Raw genomic sequence first — 25,185 nt, 5'->3', positions numbered from 1 at the left:
ACCTGTCAAAAAGCTTATGAAGATGTAGGCTCAATAAAGGAATGTAAACAGCAACAACCACATGTGGAACAACAATGGCAGGCTCTTCCATTCAAACTTTGACTATAACTTGCTCCTTTAACCTCATTTGATAAAGACAAAATCTACACTGAAATCCTTGTTTGGCGAGCTCACATGTTTCTATTACAGTCTGATAATTTTCTTAACTGTCCCTTACAGATTTTTAACAGCATACTTAAAACTTCTACTATGCAAAGGTCAGTCATGAGCTTCACTGTAATGTTTTATAAAATGTATTCCTTCCTCCCATACCTCCTCAAAATTTATTTCTTCAAAGAACTGATAACTCAATACCTGACAATTAGATCCACCGTGATATAACTTATGTCTAAAGTGACTTAACTAATACAATTCCAAAGTGCCATTAGCAGAGATCACACAGAATGTAACATGGTACTTTCAATGCTATCTTCTGGAAGAACAATTAGGTCTCCAAAGCATGGGACTTCAAACAGGCCATTTAAACAGGCAGATTATCAATGACTAACGTACTCAATGGGAGGCCTACAGGTCAAGATATTCAGTGACTAAGTGGCCTACGTACACCTTGCAAGTTTTCTGTAAGATATTTTCAAATTTCTTACAGCTTTTTTCAAATATCAAATGTAAGAGAAAGCCTATTTTAAAAGTCTCTTAGGTATTTTCAATGGTTTCTGAATTATCTGTAGGAAGCTCTGACTTGTATAGAGTTTGATGTATGTATCCACCACTAAATCCAAATCGTGTTTTATATCAAAATTTATGTTAAGCAAAGCCAAGTTACTTGAACTTTGGTCTGTCAAAGTGTTCCTCGGGTATGCTTTGCAACGTTTTCACCCATTTTCATAGCATTCATTCTCAAACTTCATCACAGGAAGAATGCATAGGAGCTTCAGCAATGCATAAACATTAGGAAAAAACTTGATGTCTGGCAGATGAAGGGCTTCATAAATAGTGGATGGAAGTTCTATATCTTTCCCTTTGTGTTTCCACTTGATTCTCCAACAATGCAGCTCAGCAGACAGCGTGTCAGGATTGTGTAAATCACTTCTGTACATGTCAGCATGATGCTCCTCTGATGTATTGAATCTGAGCTGTCCCATGACAGAGGGTACTAGAGATAAGCATTTAAGAGCTTTGAGGTGCTGTTCTGAGAATATTTCTTTCAGTTTCTGAATAATGTGTTCCACTGTTGGAACACTTAGAGTTTCTTTATAGTAACTCTCAGAGGTTAGCTGAGATTCCAGGTTACTGTGCTGAGCTCTGCGAAATTTCCCTGGGAGTTTCTTCTGAATATCAAGTTTGGTTGCCAAATTTGTGGCTTCCTCAAACCAAAACTCATGATAAACTTCGATATTTTCCATCACTTCATTTAGTGAATGCAGCACTACAGTCAAACTACTGGCTGCAAAGAAGACATTGGAGGTTTGCCCCTGAAGATTTTTCCCAAAGGCTCTTGTGAAAGATAGAACATTTTTAAGAACAACAATGGTAATGATGAAATCAAAATCTGTTACCGCACTACAGAGTACAAATGCTCGGCCAGCTATACAGTTATTCCATTTAACATTTGTGTCACTCTTTATACCATCTAAACATAAAACCAGTGCTTGTACGAGGTCCACTAAGATTTCAAAAGCATCATGCTTGCCTGTCCACTGAAAATGGCAAATTTCCTTCAGTTCTCTGTCCCTTTCTGCATTGTTCTGAAAGAGGACAGAAATTACATTGTCAAGTTCTAAAAGCAATTGTGGTAATGGATGGAAGAAAGAGCAAACTTCCCCAATTGTTCCTAATGTGACAGATACTCCCATAACAGGCACTGATTTTGCCAACCACATATTTAAGGTACAGGAAGAGCACAGTGTGTAGATAGCTTGGGGGTATTTCTCTAAAACTCTAGAAGCAACAACTATCTTTGGAAGCAAATCCACTAGACACAATGTAAGCCTGGCCACGACAGTACTCCATGTTTAATCCCCACTTCTCAGTTATCGTAGTGTGAAATTTCACAGCCAAATTTTCTGCATCAGCTGCATAAGGCAGGAAGCCCACAAATTCCTCTCTCAGGTTGTGAGCTTCGTCAACAAACCTCACCAACACAGGCAGGTGCTCTTCCCTTGCTATGTCCACCACATCGTCAGTGATGATGGAAAAGAAGTGAGAGCCTCTCACTTCCCTGAGGGTTTCTTCATGAGTGCAGCCCTCCCTGATCTCTAGCATCCGTTTCTGCTGTGTTTTCGAACAGAACAGTGTGTTAACTGCTGTTGTCTCAAAGCGCTTTATCAGAACCTCTTCACCAGAATGGATCCCGCACTCCAGCAGTGCTTGAAAGTTATCAGGAGTAAATAGACCTTCTGGGATTTCATCAGCTTCACGTCCATCCAGACATGAAGACATGTTTTCCCATAAGAATCAAAATTTCAAATAAAGATTTTAAGTATTCTTTGTTTTCCTTCTCTTCAAGGGTTAAAGGTAAAATGTCTTCATCCTTCTCTTCACCCCCTTCTTCTGCACTGGGGTTCTGAGCATTGCTGTTGTTTATTTCCTTATGTTTTGGTTCCTGTTCAGAAGTTTCATCAGGTTTTTTTTTTTTTTTTTCTGTTTCAGTGTCCTGATTTCATCCTCACTCAATGCTTTTATTCATTTTCTGTGTCTCCTGTGTGGATTATTCAAATGGCTGGTAAGACCAAATATTGTTGGTATTGCATTATCTAGAAGAACTGTCCTTTAAGGGCTAGTTCTACAGATCAAAGAAGTCTCAAAGTGTATGGCGCACAATCGATAATGTTTATTTAGTTGATCAGGTATTTTATCTTCTAAGTCTGCTCTCCTGCACTTCTCCACTTCTGGCATCTGGCTGGATCACGCGGGAACCTGAAAAAGGCCAGGTCCGACTGCGTGCTCTTCCGCGTGCAGCTGGGGGTCCGCGCAGAGGTTCGGCACCGCAGTCTGCCCGCCGGCCGGCACAGCCCTCCCCTCCCCCCCTGCTTAGGGCAGCCAGCCAACCTCTTGAGCTGGGGAGGGGAGCTGGGCACCCCCGGCTCGTCAGGGCCGGCGCGCCGGGGGGAGGGGCGGGCCGAAATCATTTTAATATTTGATTATTGAGTAAGCCTGTCAAGGTTTGCTGTGACTCAAGACTGCTATTTATCATATCTCTTATTCAACTACCCACCAATCATCCAACAAAAAAACTCCAGAGGTTTTAACATTAAAAACAGATTATCTCTAAAATTCAGTTTAAATTCTATCTAAAATTTTTGTCTAAAAGGGAACTTATTGTGTGAACATTTATGTATGATTTTCATTGTGGTTCAATTTCCAAGGAGGATTTACTGCTTTTCCCACTCTGATATCCTTTGTGCTTTAGAGAAGAAAGAGCTGAATTGCCCAGTTTGATACATTGCAGCTTCCCCCATTTGTTTATACCAGACATTTTTCCAACAGCATTCTCTAAATTTATGATATCATTTGTCTACTGTCTTCCCATGGCATCTAAATTGCAGTTCTGCTTTTTGTAAAATCAGATTTTGTGTGTGTTGTGTGTGTGCGTGAGAGACAGGGAGGGAGAAAGAGAGAGAGTGAAAGAGGGAGGGAAATTGGAGGAGAGAGAGAAGACTAGAGAGAGGAGAGGAAAAGTCTTTTATTACAGCAGAAAAAACTATTTTATTATATAATTTTTCTTGTTTTGGGTAGAAACTGATTTGTAAAAAAAGTTCATATTTTTATATGCATGTTCATCCCTCTTTTTTCTGTGTGTATAAATGGACTATTATGCTTTGAGGTTAAAGCAAACATTTAACTCCGTTTTCATATGTATCTGTGTTAGGCTGTGGGCAAAAGAAGTCTGCCGCAAAAATTCTGTGGTGCTTAGTAAATATAAATTTGATACAGCCAGGAGTGATGTAATGTGGTAGGTCAGAAACCCCATTCATCTTAAGACCCCAACTGCTTCAACAGAAGTCAGCACTTCTCACACTTTCTACTCATCCCACAAGCCTCCACAGACTTCTTGTAACCTACAATGATCTCCATCAAAATAGAAAAATAGAGAGAAGATGTTTTAAAAACTATTTCTTTTAGAGAAATAGAGTGCCCACTGTCACAACTGAACAGTGTCTGGAGGACTGTTGTTCATTGTGCTTTTTGGTATATAACCTTTAAAAATTGTGAATTATTGTACACCTATAATTTATATAATATTATACATCACATATACACATATGTATATATGTACACACACACACACTATAGAGGGAGCTGCATAAAATAAAAAAGATATAATGAGATTACTGAAACAGTGCTGGGGTTCTCATTAGGCGAACGACTTAGCTCACCTCATTCACACTCCAGAGATTTCTGTTGCCTCCACCAGGTAATGGATCTAAACTTTACATCTTTCCTTCTCACTACTAGAAAAAATCCTTTCCAGCACATTTTGAAGACCAGACTCCTAGTGTGAGAAGTAATAATGAAAACTTAAAAGGTTATCTAAAGTCATTTGTGACCAAGTTTACAGTTTCTCTATTCTCTGCATTTCAGTTGTTATTAAATAGTGACTGTATTTGTACAATATAGCCATTATTTATTTTAATAAACATCAAATGTTCTTTCTAAAATATATTTCTAAAAGGTAAGTAGAACAAATAATAATTTAGTAGATTGTCTCACAAAATTTAATCTGCCTTCCGTAACAAACAGATATTTTCATGAGTCTCAGGAAAGACCCAAGGACACCTAATAGGTATTATACATTTTTGTTTCTAAATAAATCTTTTATTGAAAATATCAGAGAGAGAGAGAAGAATCACAAATTATAAGTGTAAAGCCATGTAATCAATACTCAGATCAAGAAATAGAGCACTAATCAAGTGTCCCAGAAGTCCCACTTTTCTCCGTCTTAGTGATTATTGCCACCAAATTAACTATTATCCTTATTTCTATTACCACCAATTTATTTTTACAAATTTTTGACCTTTCTATAAATGGAATCATACAGTATATACCTTTCTGTGCCTGGCTTCTTTAGTCCATCACCTTGTTTATGAGATTGATTCATACTCTTCTGTGTAGAAACAGTTTATTTTTCATTGCAGCATAGTATTCCATTGTATGAATATTTCACCATTTATTCATCCATTCAACTATTGATGCTATCAATCAATCAATAATCTATTCTTACCATCCTGGATAGGATTTGAAGTGCAATGTCAAATACAAATGCTGATAGTGGGCAATCTTTGCTCATCCATTCCCAAAGTTAGGGGTAAGTTTTCAATATTTCACACTTAAGTATCATTTTCGTGATAGTTTTTTTAAAATAAATATTCTTTGTCAGTTTAAGGTAATTCCCTTCTTTTATTGGTTTGCATTTTTCAGTAAATATTTTTTTGTTACAGAAAATCCTTTTATTCCCAGTTTGCATAGAGGGTTATTTTTTTCCTGCTGTGGTCTTCCATTTTATCAAAAAATTTTTACATCTATTGAGACCTATAGTGATGTTCCCTATTTCATTCTTGATATATGTTATTTGTGACTTCTCTGCTTTTCATTGTTTAGTCTTACTAGGAGACCAATATCAATTCATTGGTCTTTCCAAGTAATCAACTTTTCAACTTATTGATTTTTCTCTTGCATGTATGTTTCTTATTTATCTTTGTCCTTTTATTGTTTATTATTTTTATTACTACTAATTTTACTCTTATCTTTATTTTTTCTTCTTTACTCTTTCTTGAGTTTAATTTGGTATCTTTTCTTATTTCTTGAGATGAATACCTAAACAATTGATACTCAGGCTTTTTGCTTTCCTAAGATATGAATTTAAGTTATAGATTTCCCTCTAAGCACAGTGATAGCTAAATTACATGTCTCAAAATATTATATTTCAGTTATTATTCAGTTCAAGTATTTTACTATACATTATAATCTCATCTTCAACTCGTTATGTAGAAGCATGTTGCTTAATTTCTAGATGTTTGAGGATTTTTTTATCTTTTAGTTATTGATTTCTACCTTTATTCCACTAAGATCAAATAATACATTTAAACTGTTGGAGTCCTTTTAAATTTGTTGAGTTTGGCTTTTTGGCCACAGATATTGGTCTATTTTTGTAAATGTTCCATATATACTAGCCAAAACTGTGTATGCTGTCATTTTTTGGTGCATTTTAACAAAACAATGTTTCTACTTTGCTAATGGTGCTGTTCAGATTATCTATAGCCTTACTAATTTTCTGGATGTTTGTTTTATCAATTATCCAAAAGATGTGTGAAATTCTGCCTGATTGTGGATTTGTATATTCCTCATTTTAAACCTGTCAGTTTTACTTTATGTATTGTGAAGCTGTATTAGTAGGTCTCTAAAAAAGAATTTTTATATCGTTCTAGTGGATGGACCCTTTTATTATTATTAAAGATTTCTTTCATTTCTAGGAATGTTTCTTGCCTTAAAGTAGATCTTATGTGACGTTAGTATAGCAAAATCAGTTTTCTCTTGGTATGTGTTTGTATAGTATATCTTTCTGAGTCCTTTTATATATAAGATGTGTTTCTTTCTCATAAGAAGCATATAATTAGGTTTTCTTAAAAATATTTTAATCATTTGACAATCTTTACCTTTTAACTAGCATATTCAGACCGTTTATATTTTAATTTAGTTGCTGATACATTTGGGTTTATATCCACTATATTATTAATAGTTGTTTTATTTGTCTCACTTGTTTTATGTTCCTTTGGTCCAATCTTTGCCAAGATGCCAGGCCTTTTTGCCCTGTGTCAGTCAGTCATTGCCTTTGACTTCCTTTTGGGGTCAGGAGCATAACCTCCAGGGGAAGCTGGTTCCCTTTTGGTTAAGGACAATTCTTCAGATAAGGGAAGCTGTGAGCCATTAGCAGCAAACACTCAGAACAGCTGGAGTGCAGGTACGCTGGCCAGCTAGAGGGGATCTGGGCAGGGCACCATCAGTATTGTTTACTAATTTTACTTAATATTCCACTTTTTTCCATTTTCACACCTGAGGGCTATATATTCTTCTACTTTTAGTACTTTTAGTGATTCCTGTAAAGACTGCAAGATAGTTCCTTGACTTATTCAGGTCTGATATTGTTTTGTCCAACATAGTAGCCACTGCATGTGGCTACTGAGCACTTATAGTGTGGTTTGAGTTGAGATTTGCTGTAAGTATACAATACTGAATATTGAAGATTTAGTACAAAAAAGAATGTAAAATATCTCATTAATATTTTAAAAATTGATGATATGTTGAAATTTTCATAATTTTGGTGAGATAAAATACATTAAAATTGATGTTAACAATTTCATTTTACTTTTTCTAATGTGACTACTAGAAAATTTTAAATTATGTAAGTGGCTTGCATTATATTTCAATGGGACTACTCTGATATAAATTGGTGCTTTTCCTACTTCCCAAGCAATACTACAATGTTAAAATCCTTTTTACTCATTCTCACACTTGTTATTGTTGCATACATTTTTTTTTTTTTTTTTGCGGTACGTGGGCCTCTCACTGTTGTGGCCTCTCCCGTTGCGGAGCACAGGCTCCGGACGCGCAGGCTCAGCGGCCATGGCGCACGGGCCCAGCTGCTCCACAGCATGTGGGATCTTCCCGGACCGGGGCACGAACCCGTGTCCCCTGCATCGGCAAGCGGACTCTCAACCTCTGCGTCACCAGGGAAGCCCTTTTGTTTTTTTTAAAGTAGAATGCACAAAGCAAAATAAGGAATGTTTACTAAATTGCATTGTAAGGTAAAAATTCACTGGTTATGGAAACAGCAATAAGGATCATAAAATATCATTGCTATTTTTTTTAAAGATATGGAGGAACTTTTTTTTTAATTAATTAATTAATTATTTTTTTAGGCTGTGTCATGCAGCTTGTGGGATCTTAGTTCCCCAACCAGGGATGGAATCCTGGCCCATGGCAGTGAAAGCGTGGAGTCCTAACCACTGGACTACAAGGGAATTCCCTCATTGCTATTGTTTATATGGTCAATATTTATTTATATTTGCCCTCATTATTATTTATCTTTCCATTGGTCTCCATTCCTTCTGCATTTCCTTATTCCTTCTAGGATGATTTTTCTTCTGCCTGAAGAATTCTCCTTAGTATTTACTTTATTTCGGTTTTGTTGTTGACAAACTCAGTTTTGGTTTGTTTGGAAATAGTTTTTCTCTCTCTCTCTTAAATCAGATATCGAAAAACTCGTATCTTTTATTTCTTTTTACCTCCATGCATTTGGGAGAAGAAGAAAGTGTCAATTAACCTCTTGTGGCCTAACAGACTCATGAACTTTTATACATTTTAGAATACGGTGATGTCAATTTAATACCATTCCCTGGACAAGAAGTTATGAAATAAGCCAATCAGAATTACAAACACTTTAGAGGTTAAAGGTTACTTTTTATAATATATAACCATTGCTGAAGTTCATCTATTGTAAAAAGTTTCTTTATTAGAATTAAATTTAACGTGGACGTTATGATGCAAAATAATAACTGCTTTTCTATAGCTGCAGTGAGAGAGGATACATCTTTCTTTTTAAACCTTTCTGGTATTTCTTCACAAACATTAGAAAGGTCTAAAGGTCTGCAGTTTCAAGGCTAAGTGCTCTCATTTTACTAATTAGCACTAAGATATCAAAGCTAACCTGAGGAAACAAAAACTGACAATAAGGAAAGGGAAAACAACTATCATAACCAGGAGAAGATGGAGCATGTAATTAGATCAGAAATATGATGTAATCAGGGCCAGTGAAACATGAGGATAAGCCTTCTGTCAGTAATCTGGGAAAAGTTTCTCTTCAGAGTATTCTTATCTCCTCTTAAAATTGTCATGTTTGCATATAGCATTTGTAACTACCCTGGATATCTTGCTAAGCTGACACTGATGATTTCCTTGTGGAAAGGTGCAAAATACCTGGGGTCCTTGATAACACTGTTGAAGTGCTTAATCAACCAAGCATGAAGGCTGTCCTACTTATGAAGTAAACAAAAGGTGAAAAAAAAGATGCCCTTGTTCTTTAAAGCTGACTTAAGGGGCTTCTGTTACCAGCCCAAATATCCAATGAAATGACATCATAAGGGAAAAAGAAAAAACAAATAAACAAAAAGGAGTAAACCCAGTGAAACTATTGGCAAAGGAAATGAGACAACACTTGAATAAATCAGGCCCTACTCTTCCCGCAGCAAGGGTTCAGTGTGCACTGAGGTAATTTACAGTTAGTGCTGAAAGCCATACTGTTTTTGTGATTGCACTGGATTAACATCATCTTGCCTTGTGAACTAATATGTAAGTTTGGATTCTCGTTGAGAATGTGTAATTTCTGATTTGATTTGGACTAAGGTGATGCTTTAATTTGCTTAAAAAGAATAGCTAACTTTTACTACCTGCAGCGTTTGAATGGTACTTTGCTTTCTGGGCGTTGAATCAGATTCTTTTTCCCAGTTTTTATTGCTTGTATAGGATTACAGATTTGTTTTCAAATTGATACTTTATGAATTCGTTTTCTTGTTAACGTTTGCCAAATCTCCTCCAGTAGCATATTGGCCCAAGAAATTTCAACCTTTAAAGACATAAGGTCAAAATTCCCAGAAAACACTAAATGAATTATAGCGTGGTATGAAATAAATAGTTAATGTAAACTAATTTTTGAGCTTCTAAAAGTTGAGGATTTGGGGCTCCAGATCATGATGTATCAGCTACTGTCAGCGTTTCAGTTAGAGGCATGTGTCAGAGACAGATAAATAAAGGGAACTCCTCTGAGCATATAAAACTATGTTCTAGGATTTTATAATTCACTTCTATGTGTCTCCATCATGATGGTGTTTTCTGTTCTGGTCCTGAATCTCCAGAAAAATGTCACTGGAGAAAATTCAGAATGGGGTGCAAGGGTGCCCCTTCCTACGTCCTGTAGCCCCTGTGTCTAGTTCTCCCCACTGTCTCAGTTCCAGATATTTCCTGGCATAGCTGATACTTTCTCCTCATTTTTTTCCCCCTATAGCAACAACCCTCTGTCCCTTGGGGGTTTATGATCGATTGAGAGAATCTTATGAAAATCATGAGATGCATATACAAAAATCTTGCTGTATAAATTCAGAGACACCCAGTTATAAGCCCCTATTACAAGACTATAGCCCAGTTTCTGATATGATATACAAATTTATGTCAATCAGAACTTACTGTAAATTAAATAAATCATCTATGCATTTAGTAAATATTTAGTGAGGACCTACATATACTGCTCTTGGTGCTAGAAATATCATGATGAGGAAGAAAAACTCCCTGCCCTCATAGGGCTTATATCCTAGTGAGAAGAGAGACAGATAACTATAAGCAGATAAAACAAAAGAATGTATAATATAAAATTAGGTAAGTGTAATGAAAAAATAACAAAGTATGGTAAGAGGGTAAAGAGTGACAGCATGCTATGAAGAAAACTACATCAAAATAAAACAAATGCAAAAATTTGCATTTCTTTAATGATTTTTAAACTATTTTTTCTAAACCTTTGTTATAATTTCTTTATATCAATAATATTGGGAATATAAGATGTAGGAATCATAAAATCTTTCATTAAAGTTCTTTCTATGGTTACTTAAATAAATTGATTTTAAAAAAAGAAATGATGGGTAAAATTAATATGCCTTCTTTGGAAAATCAGAAGTAACCAAAAACGAATTTTTGCTAGATTTTATTCAGTAAAACTTCATGGAAAATTCAGTGAGCTCTTGCTAAAATCTTCTTAGCTTACTGTACTTCTGGCTTCTGTAAAGTTAGAGATCATCTAAAAGCTGGAAGACGCTCGGTTTCCACAAATGAAACCAAATGGAAATGGTGGTAGAAGCATATTATCCTCCCACAGACCTTCTGAGAAAGGCAATGAAGTTAGGTTTTATTTAATGCAGATGTACTATCACTAATTTTCTGTCTGAAGACATACTTGACAGTGGTCTTACATCCACATATACACAGATGTATAACATTAACATATTTAACCCAGCTGACCACAGAACACTTGTGTAGCCTTTAGAAGTGGCAGAAATACTGAGGAAATTCATAGTCAATTCTTCCATAGTAAAAAAAAATCTCCATTGCTCTTTTGGCCACAGAGGAAGGATTTGCAAGCACACTTGTCTGCAATTTCAGGCAGTGGAATATGCTCTCTTATTATTGCACAGTCTGAAATGCGACAAAATATTTCACCTTTTCATGCCATGCCAGTTGGAAAAAAGTTTTTTTAATGGGAAAACCACCGCCTAAGTCATTGCCAAAAGTGATGCAAATGAACTCTAAAGGATTCTGCAGGGTGACTGGAACTTCTGGTTACTAAAGTAAATGGAGATAGACCTGACCCTAGTTTTACTTTATCAATTAATCTAAGGGAAGGATTTTCTTTTTTATTCATGGCAAGGAGTATATGCTTTTAGAACCCATGGTGCGTTTTTTAGGATGTCCTCAATGGTGGTCAACTTTTTCCCCTTTGAAAGAACACACTTTTTTTTTTTTTTTTTTTTAAAGAGACAATAAAAAATCATTGGCAGGGCTTCCCTGGTGCACAGTGGTTGAGAGTCCGCCTGCCGATGCAGGGGACACGGGATCGTGCCCCGGTCCGGGAAGATCCCACATGCCGCGGAGCGGCTTGTCCCGTGAGCCATGGCCGCTGAGCCTGCGCATCCGGAGCCTGTGCTCCGCAACGGGAGAGGCCACAACAGTGAGAGGCCCGCGTACCACAAAAAAAAAAAAAAAAAAAAAAAATCATTGGCAGCTAGCTGATTTTGTGAAGGAGGATGGATGATCAGGTTGGGCCACTTTTTTTCTTTTATAAAAACCAGAAGAGATTGTAAAATAAAGAGGCTAATTCTCTAGTGTAGCTGGGGCTGCTGTTACCAGGAAAGAGCTGCTGCAGTATTTCAAACAATGTGAGCATTATTAGAAGAGTCCCTGAGGGAAATCTTTGAAAGATGACATTTAGTAGAGTGCAAACATTTCAATATACATCATAATCACCCCTCAGGTAAAAAGAATAACGTGGAATAAAGTAAATTTAGCATGGCACCATGGGGAGAAAGGTGAGAATAGAGGCAATATTCCTGACCAGAGTGTTAAGAAAAGCATGCCTTAGATGTTGCCCTTGAAGAATGTGTACGATTTAGATGTACAGAAAAGGACGTGTATTCCATCCCATGGATGGAAAAAGAAGCAGAGAAATGCAAGGGACATGTGTTAGCTAGGGAGTAGGTCAATTTGACTGAAGTAATGTTTTCACGTAGAAAAGCAGGCAAAAAGTGTCATTAGGTATATTGTGTTAAATTTGGACTTGGGTGCCAGGCTCTCAAGGAGTTCTGATTGATACTATGGTCAATAGAGAGTCACTCAAGATTTTTGAGTAGAATCACAGTGTAGAGGAAGTAGGATATTAAGAAGATCCATCTGGTAGTGGAACGGATTGAAGGAGGAGACTGGAGAGGAGGAGGCCAGGCGTGGACTTTAATGGCAGAAGAGATGTGATGTGATAAAAATCTCCCTTGTGATGGCTATCATGTGCTGTTAAGTGGGAAAACATGATGAAAATACACATTTCTCACCCGCAAAATGTCAGAACATTCAACTGAAGCATGTATTTTACAATAATGCATCAGGAAATATAAATTCAGTAAATTTTCCTATAAGTTATAGTGGGAATACCTTAATTCCGCTGTCAGGCAATCACAGCAGAGATTTAAAAAATCTTGGTATGCTCCAAATATTCTTTGTAAAAAAAAAAAACATTAAAAATTTCACATTGCACTTTATTATTTTTTATCAAATACTAAAGATGGTTTCTTAACTAGTACTTATTAACAGTTGCAAGGCATCATGCTCAAAGTTGTGAAGGAGAAAAGGTGAAACATAAGTAGAAATTGCCTTTAGGGAACTGACTGTCTAGAAGCGGAGGTGACCGACACCAGCTAAGGAGAATGCATGGGCTAAGGTGCTGAGTTCCAGCTAGAAAGAAAATGCTAAACAGGCAGGAGAGATCATATGAAGCTATTTAGCGAAGATTTGTTGGGGAAATGGCCCTTGAGCTTGGCCTGGGAAAATGTGTGAGACTGGCCATGAAGGTCTGGAGAGGGGAAGAATATTGCTTTGCATTATTCTTTTTATTTACTGTTTGTTGAAAGATACAAAAATCCTGGGAATATTTTGGCAGGGGAAAAAAACCCTTTTTTGGCTGTACAAATATGTCATTCTGTTTCATTACATCGGAAACATTGCTTTAAGATAAAAATTTTAGTATAGTTTGTACTGCTAAGAAAAGGAATTAAAGGTCTTTTAAAATATAAAAGATAAATGAAATAATATGTCTCCTAAAGTGGTAACAAAGCACAGAGGTTAAAATCATGAACCCTGGAGGCAAATGGCCGGGGTTCAAATCCTAGCTCTAACCCTTACCAGCTGTGTGACTTTGAGTAAATGATTGAACTTCTTATGTCTGTCTTAGTTTCCCTATCTATAAAAAGGGGGCTAGAGTAATGTTTACCTTGTAAAATATTTTGAGATTAAATTACACACACACACACACACACACACACACATATAAGGGGCTGGGATTTGATTATATAAGGGTCTGGAATTTTATTTTACCCTACTTAAAAGCTAATAAATTACACTGTTATTTTTTTCATGGATGTTGGCAAAACATATCAAACTCCTGGGTCAGAGACAAAGGACTTCACTAGTGATGGTCAGCAAGCAGCACGAGTATCAGGTCTGCATGTAGAGGATCCAGGTAGATGTTATGCACACGGTGAGTCTATGTTGTAGCCAGGAAGCATTAAGCTTGGGAAATCCACCTGTTTCATAGCAGCTAGTAAGTGGGCCTGCTCTTGGTCCTAATGGGAGACATTATCTCATTCCTCAGTGTTACTTGCTGCAAATACAACCCTGAGAAATGGCTTGGGTAATGGGCTATTAAGGCCTTGCGTTACTGGCATACCTAGCAAGGCGTATAGGGGCATGAGATACTCATGAAAGACCATCTCCCTCAACTGTGTAAACACTTAAGAACAGTGCTGTGCACATATTAAAGACTCTTGATAAAGAACGAGGACCTACCGTAAAGCACAGGAATCTATATCTATATATATCTATATACCTATGTCTCTCTCTATATATATATATGAATCATTTTTTTTCTGTACACCTGAAACTAACACAACATTGTAAGTCAACTATTTCAATAAAAAAATAAATTAAAAAGGACTCAGTGAATATACACTATTATCTTTACTGCAGAATAGTCTATGTGGTCTAAAATGTAGTTCTTTGAAAGCACAACTATTGTGAAATAAACTTTAACTTAAGGTTTGAGTATTGCAATATTTACTATATATTCAGGTAAAAAGAATTACAGAGACTCTACTCAGTGACCTGTGGTGACCTAAATGTGAAGGAAATCTAAAAAACAGTGGATATACATATACGTATAACTGATTCACTTTGCTGAACAGCAGAAACTAACACAACATTGTAAAGCAACTATACTCCAATAAAAAAAAAAGAATTACAGAGAAATGTGTTTATATTAACAGATATTTCTCAGAGATACACTTGGAGAAATTTGAAATTTTGTTTTGGATCAGTAGCCCTTAACTGCTTTGGGTCCATTAGTCATTTTGACAGAAGTTTAAACACTGTCAATATTTTATTAATTAACCCAAAGTATAACAATTAGAATGTAAAAATGATCCTAATTAATGTTACGATAGCTTTCTGTGAGGGAGCCAGAGGCTGTTACCACCTTTTATGCACAACAAATTATGTCTGGGGCTTTTTCTTTTGATTATTATGATGCTTAGGGCTTTAGATTTTTGGACCATTTCACAAACGTTTGTACATATGTAGATATGGAAAATCATCAGGGAAAAATTAAAACAATTTTTTTTGACAACAATAGGACAAAGACGTATTTCGAACAAATATTTGGAAAGAGAAAGTCAAGGATCATTTAGGAAAGATGAAAGACAGGAAAAAAATAGCAAGTATATATAATATTGGTAAAGGAGTACTTTTGAAATGTTGAGTGTTTCAGCTATTAAATGCCAGAAACGGATGATATAGGGAGATATTAAAAGAAAAGACAACTCAAAGTTAAAAACTGTAAGTAAAAAAGAATATTAAAATGCTTCTTAGGGGGACCCTGATTTTTTTAAAAGAAAATTTGAAGTGGAAAAGAAAGGGAAAGTCTATTTGTACAAACTTTGATGAAAAAATTGATAATATTAACAACAAGTAGAAACTCTGGATAGATTTCATCTCAGAAAAAGAAAAAAAGATTGAGGAATAGGTTGAAGGAATTAATGTGGCAGACCAGAAGAGACTATAAGTACTGCAGGCTACCTTCAACGGGGTCAACTACAGCTTGCCTCTAGTCTGCTCTCTCGTTTCAGTGCTTTCTTGCTGTTAAATTTAAGTGGCTTCTATGTGGTCTGTAGCACACTACATTTTCAACTGACTCATCATTAACACTATTTGGAAGGCTTGTACTGGAACTCAGAATCCTGAGAAACATGCCCAGATTGAGTTTGTCCTGCTGGCTGAGCTATAGGAGACAGTCCATGAGTGTAATGTCACAGAGGTTGTTTTTTTTAAGGAACTCTGAGTTGAGTTTCTAAGGTTCCATTATGTAACTAAGTAAAAAACTCTATTGACTGTTTCCATGTACACTTGGGAGGTATTATAAGCACCAAACTAGAGAACTGAACATGCAAATCATGGGGTTACATCCATGGTTCAGTGAGGTTTTACTCAGTACTTGTACTTTCTTCCAGTTTTCTTTTTAGTGCCATTCTGTTCGAATTAGCTGAGCCATGAGTGACAATGAGCTTGGTATAGTCGGTTTTTAAAAACAGTATCATGAATCAATAGACAAAACAAATGTTTTTATGAGAGTGGGCATGCCATTGAATGCCCATTTACTAGGTGCCTGGTAGTCTCTGGGTGAGCTACTTCTTATTATGTTTGTTTACTTATTTTTGGATGCATTGGACAAGATGGGGCTATGTATTTTAAAAAATTTTATTTGCACTCTCAATAGTCTGAAGGATAAACAAAACGCAAAATGATGAACAAAAAAGGTTTCTCATATAAGGAGGCCCAGACTAAATTAATTCAAAACAGAGAAATTATGGGGTCTGTGCGTGTGTGACTGTGTGTGTGTGGAGGGGCGCATGGTTTCTGTGCATGCCCTTATGCCTAACCACAATTGCCTAGGCATTTCTCATGCCTTTGTATCCTCTCACATTAGCATCTTAGAAGGCATATATTCACAATTTTTAGGGTACCTTGTGTTGTATTCATCCCTCAGGCCACAGCTGTCTAGATCAGAACTGGACAATAGACCCCCAATTTACGCCAATCAGTTTTTCTCTTCCTTTCAAGAATTGAACTGGGTCACTAAGAAGCTGATAGTGAGATAACGTTAAGCATGTAAACTAAATGGACATATTAGAGTGAGGGCTGGTGTAAATTCCATGACATGCAAGCCAGAGCAGTTGGAGAATTTGAAACCATGAGTAGGATTTGAAACCATGAAGATTAAGACTAAGAACATCCAAGGCACAAGGTCCAGCTTTGGCAAAGGCCATGGAACTCCTAAACAGTCATTATCAGAAAATATGATCACTTGGAGAATTTCACTGCATGCTATTTTATTGTGGCCTGGCACAAAGAAACCCACAACTGATGGGAAATACTTTGGCATTCCACAGTCCCCCAAATTATACACAATAGTGACTATATCTATATGGAGGTACAAACCAAAATATTTTGGTGAAGAGTTCTTCCTGGAACCCATGAAGGGAACAACAGTAATAACAGAAAATTTTACCTGTGCAAATGAGTAGTGATTCTTTTTTTGAGTGTGGATGAATTCTTTAGCACATTAAAAAGATGTATTCACAAAAGAATGAAACTAGACCACTGTCTTACACCATACACACAAAATTAACTCCTAATGGATTGAAGTGTTGAATGTAAGACCTAAAGCTATAAAACTCCTAGAAGAAACCATAGGTGGTAAGCCACTTGATATCAGTCTCAGTGATGAAGTTTTGGATCTGACTCCAAAAGCAATGGTAACAAAAGCAAAAATAAACAAGTGGGACTATATCAAACTAAAAAGCTTCTATACAGCAAAGAGAACTATCAACAAAATGAAAAGACAATCTACTGAATGGGAGAAAATATTTGCAAATCATATATCTGTTAAGGGGTTAATATCCCAAATATATAAAGAACTCATACAACTCAACAACAACAAAACAAACACCTGATGGAAAAATGGGCAGAGGATCTAAAAAGACATTTTTGCAAAGAAGATGTACAGATGGCTGAGAGGCACATGTAAATATGTTCAACATTGCTAATTAATAGGGAAATGCATATTAAAACCACAGTGAGCTATTATCTCATACCTGTTAGAAGGGTTGTTATCAAAAGACAAGAAATAACAAGTGTTGGCAAGGATGTGGAGAAAAGGGGACACTTGCACGCTGTTGGTGGGAATGTAAAGTTGTGCAGCCACTATGGAAAACAGTAGGGAGGTTCCTCAAAAAATTAAAAATAGATCTACCATACGACCCAGCAATTCCACTTCTGGATATTTATCTGAAGAAAACTAAAACACTAATTTAAAAATATATATGCACTCCTATGTTCGTTGCAGTATTATCTACAGTAACCAAGATAAGGAAAGAACCTAAGTGTCCATCAATGGATGAATGGGTAAATAAGATGTCACATATATCTACATATTATATATCTATAATATGTATATATATATATGAATGCTAATCAGCCATAAAAAAGAATGAAATCATGCCCTTTGCAACAACATGGATGGAACTTGGGGGAATTACACTAAATGGAATAAGTCAGAGAAAGACAAATACTGCATCATTTCACTTATATGTGGAATCTAAAAAACAAATCAAAACAAAATCAAAATCATAGGTACAGAGAACAAAATGGTAGTTGCCAGAGGGGAGGGGTGTTTGGGGGTGGACAAAACAGGTGAAGGGGGTCAAGTGTTATAAAATAAATGTCATGGGGATGTAATGTACAGCATGGCCACTACAGTCAGTAATATCATAGAGCATACCAAGAAAGTTGCCAAGGGCTTCCCTGGTGGCGCAGTGGTTGAGAGTCCGCCTGCTGAAGCAGGGGACACGGGTTCGTGCCCCGGTCCGGGAGGATCCCACATACCGCGGAGCGGCTGGGCCCGTGAGCCATGGCCGTTGAGCCTGCGCGTCTGGAGCCTGTGCTCTGCAACGGGAGGGGCCACAACAATGAGAGGCCCGCGTACCACAAAAAAAAAAAAAATAATAAAGTTGCCAAGAAAGTAAATCCTAAAAGTTAAATTTGTATGGTGACAGATGGGAACTAGACTTTTTGTGGTGATCATTTTGCTGTATATCCAAATACTGAATCATTATGTTGTACACCTGAAACCAATATAATGTTATATGCCAATTATACCTCAATAAAATTTTTCTAAAAAGATTTATTCTTGACCTCTTCTTCCCACCCCCATCCTCCATATCTGCTCTGGGTTTGGAGTAAATTATATAGCAGTGCTGGAGTACTTAAGCTTAAACTCCTCCTGCAAGTATTATATATTTTTATGAGCGAATTCTCATCTGGAGAGCTGTCCTTTGGGACTATGTCTGTGAACATGTTTTAGCCTTTAAGTACAATAGTGCTTGCAAAAGCCTAGGCATCTCAGTCAAAAGGGAAAGCTCTCAGATGTTTGAACATGACTGATGACGCTCGTGCTAAAGGGTTCGCCTAATTATTTAACCCAAAAAAATACAAGTCTGGGACGTTATTAACATCATACGTGCTAAGTGGGTGGATGATGGACTCAGCTGTATTCACCATCATAATTGCTCTGTAATTGATAAAAGCTCAGTTTAACAAAAATTGAGTAACTATCGTGTTCTAGGCATATTCTAGAGGTTAGAGATAGATAAATCAGACATAGGAAAGGCAATAGAAATCTGCTACTAATAAATACAATAAATGTTATCCATTCAAGAATGGAAGTGCAGACAAACTACGGAGGTGGTGAAATTGTTATTCTGATGGGGATGGGGTGGGGGAGGGGCAGCCAGGCTTCCCAGAGGGGTGAGTGGTGAGCACTTTGCGGCTGGGAGCCCATCAAACAGAAAAGGAAGGGAAGTACTCCAGACAGGGAAGCAGCAGGTATGAGGTGGTACAACGGCATGCGGTGTGCCAGGAAGTAGTTCAGAGTTGTTACAGCAAAAAGTGCCTGTGTGTCTGGGATGGGAGGCGGGTTGAGGGCTGAAAAGGAAGGAGATGAGGCTGAGACCCAGCAAGGAGCGTGCTGGGAGGACCTGGCGTGATGGGCCAAGGGGCTCGGGCTTTGTTCTGTAGTCTGAGTGGTGGGAAATTACTGCAAGATTTAAGCAGAAGAGTGGGTGGTCACACTAGAGGTTAGCAGTATCTCTGAGGCAGATTGGGTCCACTTGTCAAAATACTAGAGGCAAGAAGGTAGATTGGTTGGTGAGGACACTGCCCTTAAAATTAGCGGTGGAAAACTACAGCGCTTAGGCCCAAACTGACTCACCACCTCTTTTTAATGGGCCCAGGAGGTAAGAAAGGTTTTTACAAATAAACATTTTCAATCGACTTGATGATAAGGAACACTAACCTTGAACCCCAATTAAGCAAAATTTATCTCCCTGAATTCTATTTTTCTCATTAGTAGATCTACATTACATTTTTTCTCAATAATTATTATATTTTTAATTTATTCAGTAAAAAATTGGAGAAATTTGTTTTCTCTTTTGTTATATAAGCACATAGATAATATCCTCAGCTTTTCCTCTTGGCCCACAAAGCCTAGAATGTTTACTTTCTGGTTCTTTACAGAACGAGTTGACCAGCTCCTGGTCTAAATGAGAAATAATGAGGATAGTATGAAAGGACAGGAGGAAACGGACCTCATAGTGAGGCCCATTCGGGTGTGAGTCCCTGTAAGAGGATGTTAATTTTCTGACTATGCATTGATTTGGAAAACACAGGGGTGTAACAAATATGTTTTTGCCATGTAGACAAAACAGTAAGTTGTCTAAATTGATCATTTTCAATCAGCTGTAGTATCATTAAGACTTAAGATCATTAATGTGCATTTTAAAAAGGGCTTTATATCGTCATTATCAAGTTAAATCAGGTAAATAGAACTCCTCTCTACATATTGGCATTTTTTTTACATACCATCATGTAGATAAGTGCATAATTTCTTATTTTTTTTAAATGCTATTAAAAAAAATACAAGATAGTGCTGATGCTTTAAAAAAAAATCCCAACAGGAGAAAAAGATACACAGTAAAAAGTGAACTTCCATTGCACTTTAGTCTGCTAGTTCCTCAGTTTGGCAGTCCTCTCCAGAGGCAATTTACTTTGCCAGTTTCTTATACTTCATACCCATACATATGTAACGTGCATATGCATATAGTGCCATTTTCTTTTATTCACACAGTAACGCACTCTACATACTGTACTGTATCTTCCTTTTGCCGGTTAATGTAACCTGGCGTTGATTTCATATCATTTCATATCAATCTTTATAGCTCTCCCTTATTAAGAGCTCCACAGTATTCTGACGCATGGATGCTATAACAAATAACTGTGTACAAACATCTCTATGCATGTAGTACAGGGTTTCTATAAGAAAAATTTCTAGAAGTAGAATTTCAGAGAAGGGGATGTTTATAATTTAAACTGACAAATATTCAAATTGACTTTCAAAAGTTGAACTAATTTACACCATCTCAACTGTATATCATAGTGTATATTTTCTTAATCTCTTTGTCAAAATAGGGTAATAGCCAACTCTTAAATCTTTTCCAGACTGATAGATGAAAAAACAAGTCATTCCCTTATAATCTTTAAGTACATTTCTCATATGATCATGAAGTTGAACATCTTTTCATGTGTTTAAAGGTCATTTCCTTTTCTTTGAATTGTCTGTTCATGTTCTTGGCTTATTCTTCTATTGGGATCATGTTCTGTTTTAAAAATAATACAATTCTTGAAAGTACTTTGTTAGGGAAAGAAATCCTATTCAAGCCAAATTTTATAGATGGAAAAAAAAAACCCTTATTATTCAAAGATTTCAATTACTTTACCAGAAAACAAGAATTGCCCAACTTAGCTTACTTTTACACCACATCCTGTGAGAGAGCCACACAAATCCATGTGATCTATAATCAATATTTTTTGTGACCATATCTCCCTATTGAATAATCAGTTACTGGCCCAAAGTCTAAATGAACAAGTTCAGGGACGCAGATCCAGGGTAAAGAAAAAATAAAGTAAAATCCTTTTAATGTAACAGAGCCAATCCCAAGAGGACTGGAATAGTAATCAGAAGAGAAGAAACAACTAGCAATTTTAATTCATGCAGAATAGCTGAAAATTATGCAAAAAATACATTTGAAAGAAGAATGGAATTTGGAATTAAAATACACACACACTTTTATTTGAGTAAATTTTAAAGTCAACTCTCATATTGCCTAGGAAAAAGATGCTTACCAAACAAAAAGCTGTTGCTTTGGCTCAAAAAAACCTGTTTTAAATGAGACAGAGGCTTAATGATCAGACTGCTTTTCTTGGGACTTGTATTCTCTGCCCATGTATAAAATTTCATGAGGTTTAACACATAGGCTAAAATCCAAAGTAAAGTTTCTCAGAGGTGCGGGTTTGAGCTCAGCACCCTCGTGCTTCTTTCTGTCAATAAGTTTTTGAAAATTACAGAGATCTATACGTGTACTCCCATAGACACAGAACCAGTAACGGACACCCAGGAACAAGAGGGCGTTGAACTAAAAGACCTCAAGAGTCTGTGCTTACAATGAGGAGGACCCTTAAGGAAAGCTCAGTCCAAGCTCTGCCATGTGTCCCCTCAGGGCAGTTAGCCACAGTCTTCAAAAACTTTCTTCCTACAGAAAAAGACAGCTAAGTACACTCTCAGGTATCTTTCTTGAGGGATCGTGGATGTCAAACACATGTCATCACTCAAGGAGTATTGCTATAAATCAAGTTAAAGCCTTGGCAAGAATTTCCTATTTTTATCAGTGGTATTCAACTAGCAACCCTTAAGAATGAAAACAAAACTAGAGGCAGCCTAGGGGCATATTTATTGCGACTTTCTTTCTCTGAGACTTTCTCTGCTAAGGCAGGCTTTGTTGTGGACACCTTCTGATGTTTTCAGTTAAGAATAGGACTGGTAATATTCCATTGTAATGAGGTGGATAGACCTAGAGTCTGTCATACAGAGTGAAGTAAGTCAGAAAGACAAATACCGTATGCTAACACATATATATGGAATTTAAGAAAAAAAAATGTCATGAAGAACCTAGGGGTAAGACAGAAATAAAGACGCAGACGTACTAGAGAATGGACTTGAGGATATGGGGAAGGGGAAGGGTGAGCTGTGACAAAGTGAGAGAGAGGCATGGACATATATACACTACCAAATGTAAGGTAGATAGCTAGTGGGAAGCAGCCGCGTAGCACAGGAAGATGAGCTCGGTGCTTTGTGACCACCTAGAGGGTTGGGATAGGGAGGGTGGGAAGGAGGGAGACGCAAGAGGGAAGAGATATGGGAACATATGTATATGTATAACTGATTCACTTTGTTATAAAGCAGAAACTAACACACCATTGTAAAGCAATTATACCCCAATAAAGATGTTTAAAAAAAAGAAAAACTTAAATGATATTAACATACACGTTTATATTGTTTGAATTTTTGCTTTTGATATTTTCTGGAGTACTTTTTTATTGAATGAAAAATTCTTTAAATTCTATACTGCTTTACAATTTACAGAATTTTACACACATGGTTTCATTTAATCCCATAGTATGGATTTTCTGGAGTGATTTAAACTATTCTTAAATGTTCAATTAAAGTGGTTAAAAGAGAAAATCTTGTATCAAAGCAAAAATCACCTGTCTTGCTATCCCCATTCCATTTTCCTCCCTGCAATTTTTTCTTATCTGTTAAAATCTGATTTGTCACTCTTCTGCTTTAAACCTTCCTTTCTGTGGTTCCCACTGCTTTTAGGGAAAAGCTCAAATGCCTTAACAGGGCTTCCAAGGTTCCCCATGATCTGGCGTTTCTCTTTACCACTTCCTTATTCTCGTCACCAGCCCCATAGAGAAGTGAAGGAGTCATGGTTAAGAGCATGGATCTGGAGATAGAACACTTGGTTGTGGTACCTGGTTCTTTTCGTTCCATCTCTGTGACCTTGAGCAAGTTATTCAAATTCTCTGTGCCTCAACTTTCTCATTTGCACTTTGAGATAATAACTGAACCTACTTCATGAGGCTGTTGTGAGGATTAAATGAGGTAACATGTGAAAGGAACTTAAAACAAGGTCTGACATACAGTAAGTACTAAGTAAATATTTGCTATTGTAATTTTTATTTCAATTATTTTAAGATGCTATACCCTCTGCTTCCAGATCTCTGTACCGCTTTTCTTTCTTCCTAGAACTTTCTCTCTTTCATTCTTATCATTATTTCTATAATTTTCACTCCTTTTTATTAGTCTGAGTTCACAAGAGAAACAGAACCAGTATATATGTATTGATTGGCTCACCTGATTATGGAGGCTGGCAAGTCCCAAGATCTGCAGGATGAGTCAGCAAACTGGAGGCCCAGAAGAGCTGATGTTTAGTTCTAGTCTGAGTTCAGAGGCCTAACCCCCCAGGAGAGCTATTCACTCTGTATTTCTGGATTTTATTCTTCAGCACTGGGTATAGTCTATGGCTATGAAAATTGTGGTACAGTTATTTTAAATTTTTTAATCAAAAAGATATCATGGGGCTTCTCTGGTGGCGCAGTGGTTGAGAGTCCGCCTGCCGATGCAGGGGACAAGGGTTCGTCACCCGGTCCGGGAGGATCCCACGTGCCGTGGAGCGGCTGTGCCCGTGAGCCATGGCCGCTGAGCCTGCGCGTCCGGAGCCTGTGCTCCGCAACGGGAGAGGCCACGGCAGTGAGAGGCCCGCGTACCGCAAAAAAAAAAAAAAATTCTCTCTTCAAAAAACTTACTGCGGGGCTCTCCTGGTGGCACAGCGGTTGAGAGTCCGCCTGACGGTGCAGGGGACGCGGGTTCATGCCCCGGTCCGGGAAGATCCCACATGCCGCGGAGCGGCTGGGCCCGTGAGCCATGGCCGCTGCGCCTGCGCATCCGGAGCTTGTGCTCCGCAATGGGAGAGGCCACAACAGTGAGCGGCCCGCGTACCGCAGGAAAAAAAAAAAAAAAAAAAATCATGAATTGCTCCAAATTTGATTTTCAGAAACCTTATTTTCTATTTTAAAGATGAAAGAAACTAAGGGTTAGACAAGCTAGGTGACTTGTTCAAGGCCATAATACTTCTAGTAAAGATGACACCAGGACATAGCTAGATTCCCATGACATAGCCCATGCTCATTTCTCCACCTCACCTCGGTATGGAAAGATGACCAGCTTATACCAGGTCAGATTAATGGCCATGGCCTCAATAGCTTTCTGTTCTAGTGTTTCCAAAGTTCAAAATGGTCAGAATCAACTAGAGGGCTGTTTAAAACACAGATTTCTGGCCCCCCCTTCCTCACACACAGAGTTTTTGATTCTGTAGGTCTAGATTAGACCTGAGAATTTCTGTCAGTAAGTTCCCAGGTGATGCCGACGCTGCTGGTTGGAGGCCATTTTCACTTTGCTACTTGAACCAGTTTTACTGGCTAATCTTTCTCGGTGAGGCGGGTGAAAGAAGACAGGCTGGGCTTGCTACTCTACTGTGTTTTTACTAAGTTCTGCCACCCGTCTAAGCATGCATGTGGAACTACTTTCTCTATGATTGTATCCTTGGTGCAGTTCAGCTTTCGGCTATTTATTTAATTTTTAAAAATCTTTTGGGGCTTCACTGGTGGCGCAGTGGTTGAGGGTCCCCCTGCCGCTGAGGGGGACGCGGGTTCGTGCCCCGGTCCGGGAAGATCCCACATGCCGCGGAGTGGCTGGGCCCGTGAGCCGTGGCCGCTGAGCCTACGCGTCCGGAGCCTGTGCTCCGCAACGGGAGA

The 25,185-nt window shown here is 37.6% G+C and overlaps 1 pseudogene; it reads right to left on the bottom strand.

The window, feature by feature from the left end:
- Positions 1 to 693: 693 nt before the first annotated feature.
- LOC132520805 (52 kDa repressor of the inhibitor of the protein kinase-like) lies at positions 694 to 24,622 on the bottom strand (annotated as a pseudogene).
- Between the last annotated feature and the right edge of the window lie 563 nt (positions 24,623 to 25,185).

This window comes from Lagenorhynchus albirostris, chromosome 5 (genome assembly GCF_949774975.1).
Source record: "Lagenorhynchus albirostris chromosome 5, mLagAlb1.1, whole genome shotgun sequence".
NCBI classification, from domain to species: Eukaryota; Metazoa; Chordata; class Mammalia; order Artiodactyla; family Delphinidae; genus Lagenorhynchus; species Lagenorhynchus albirostris.
The sequence above is the reverse complement of the archived record's forward strand: the minus strand, read 5'-3'. Positions and strand labels throughout refer to the sequence as shown.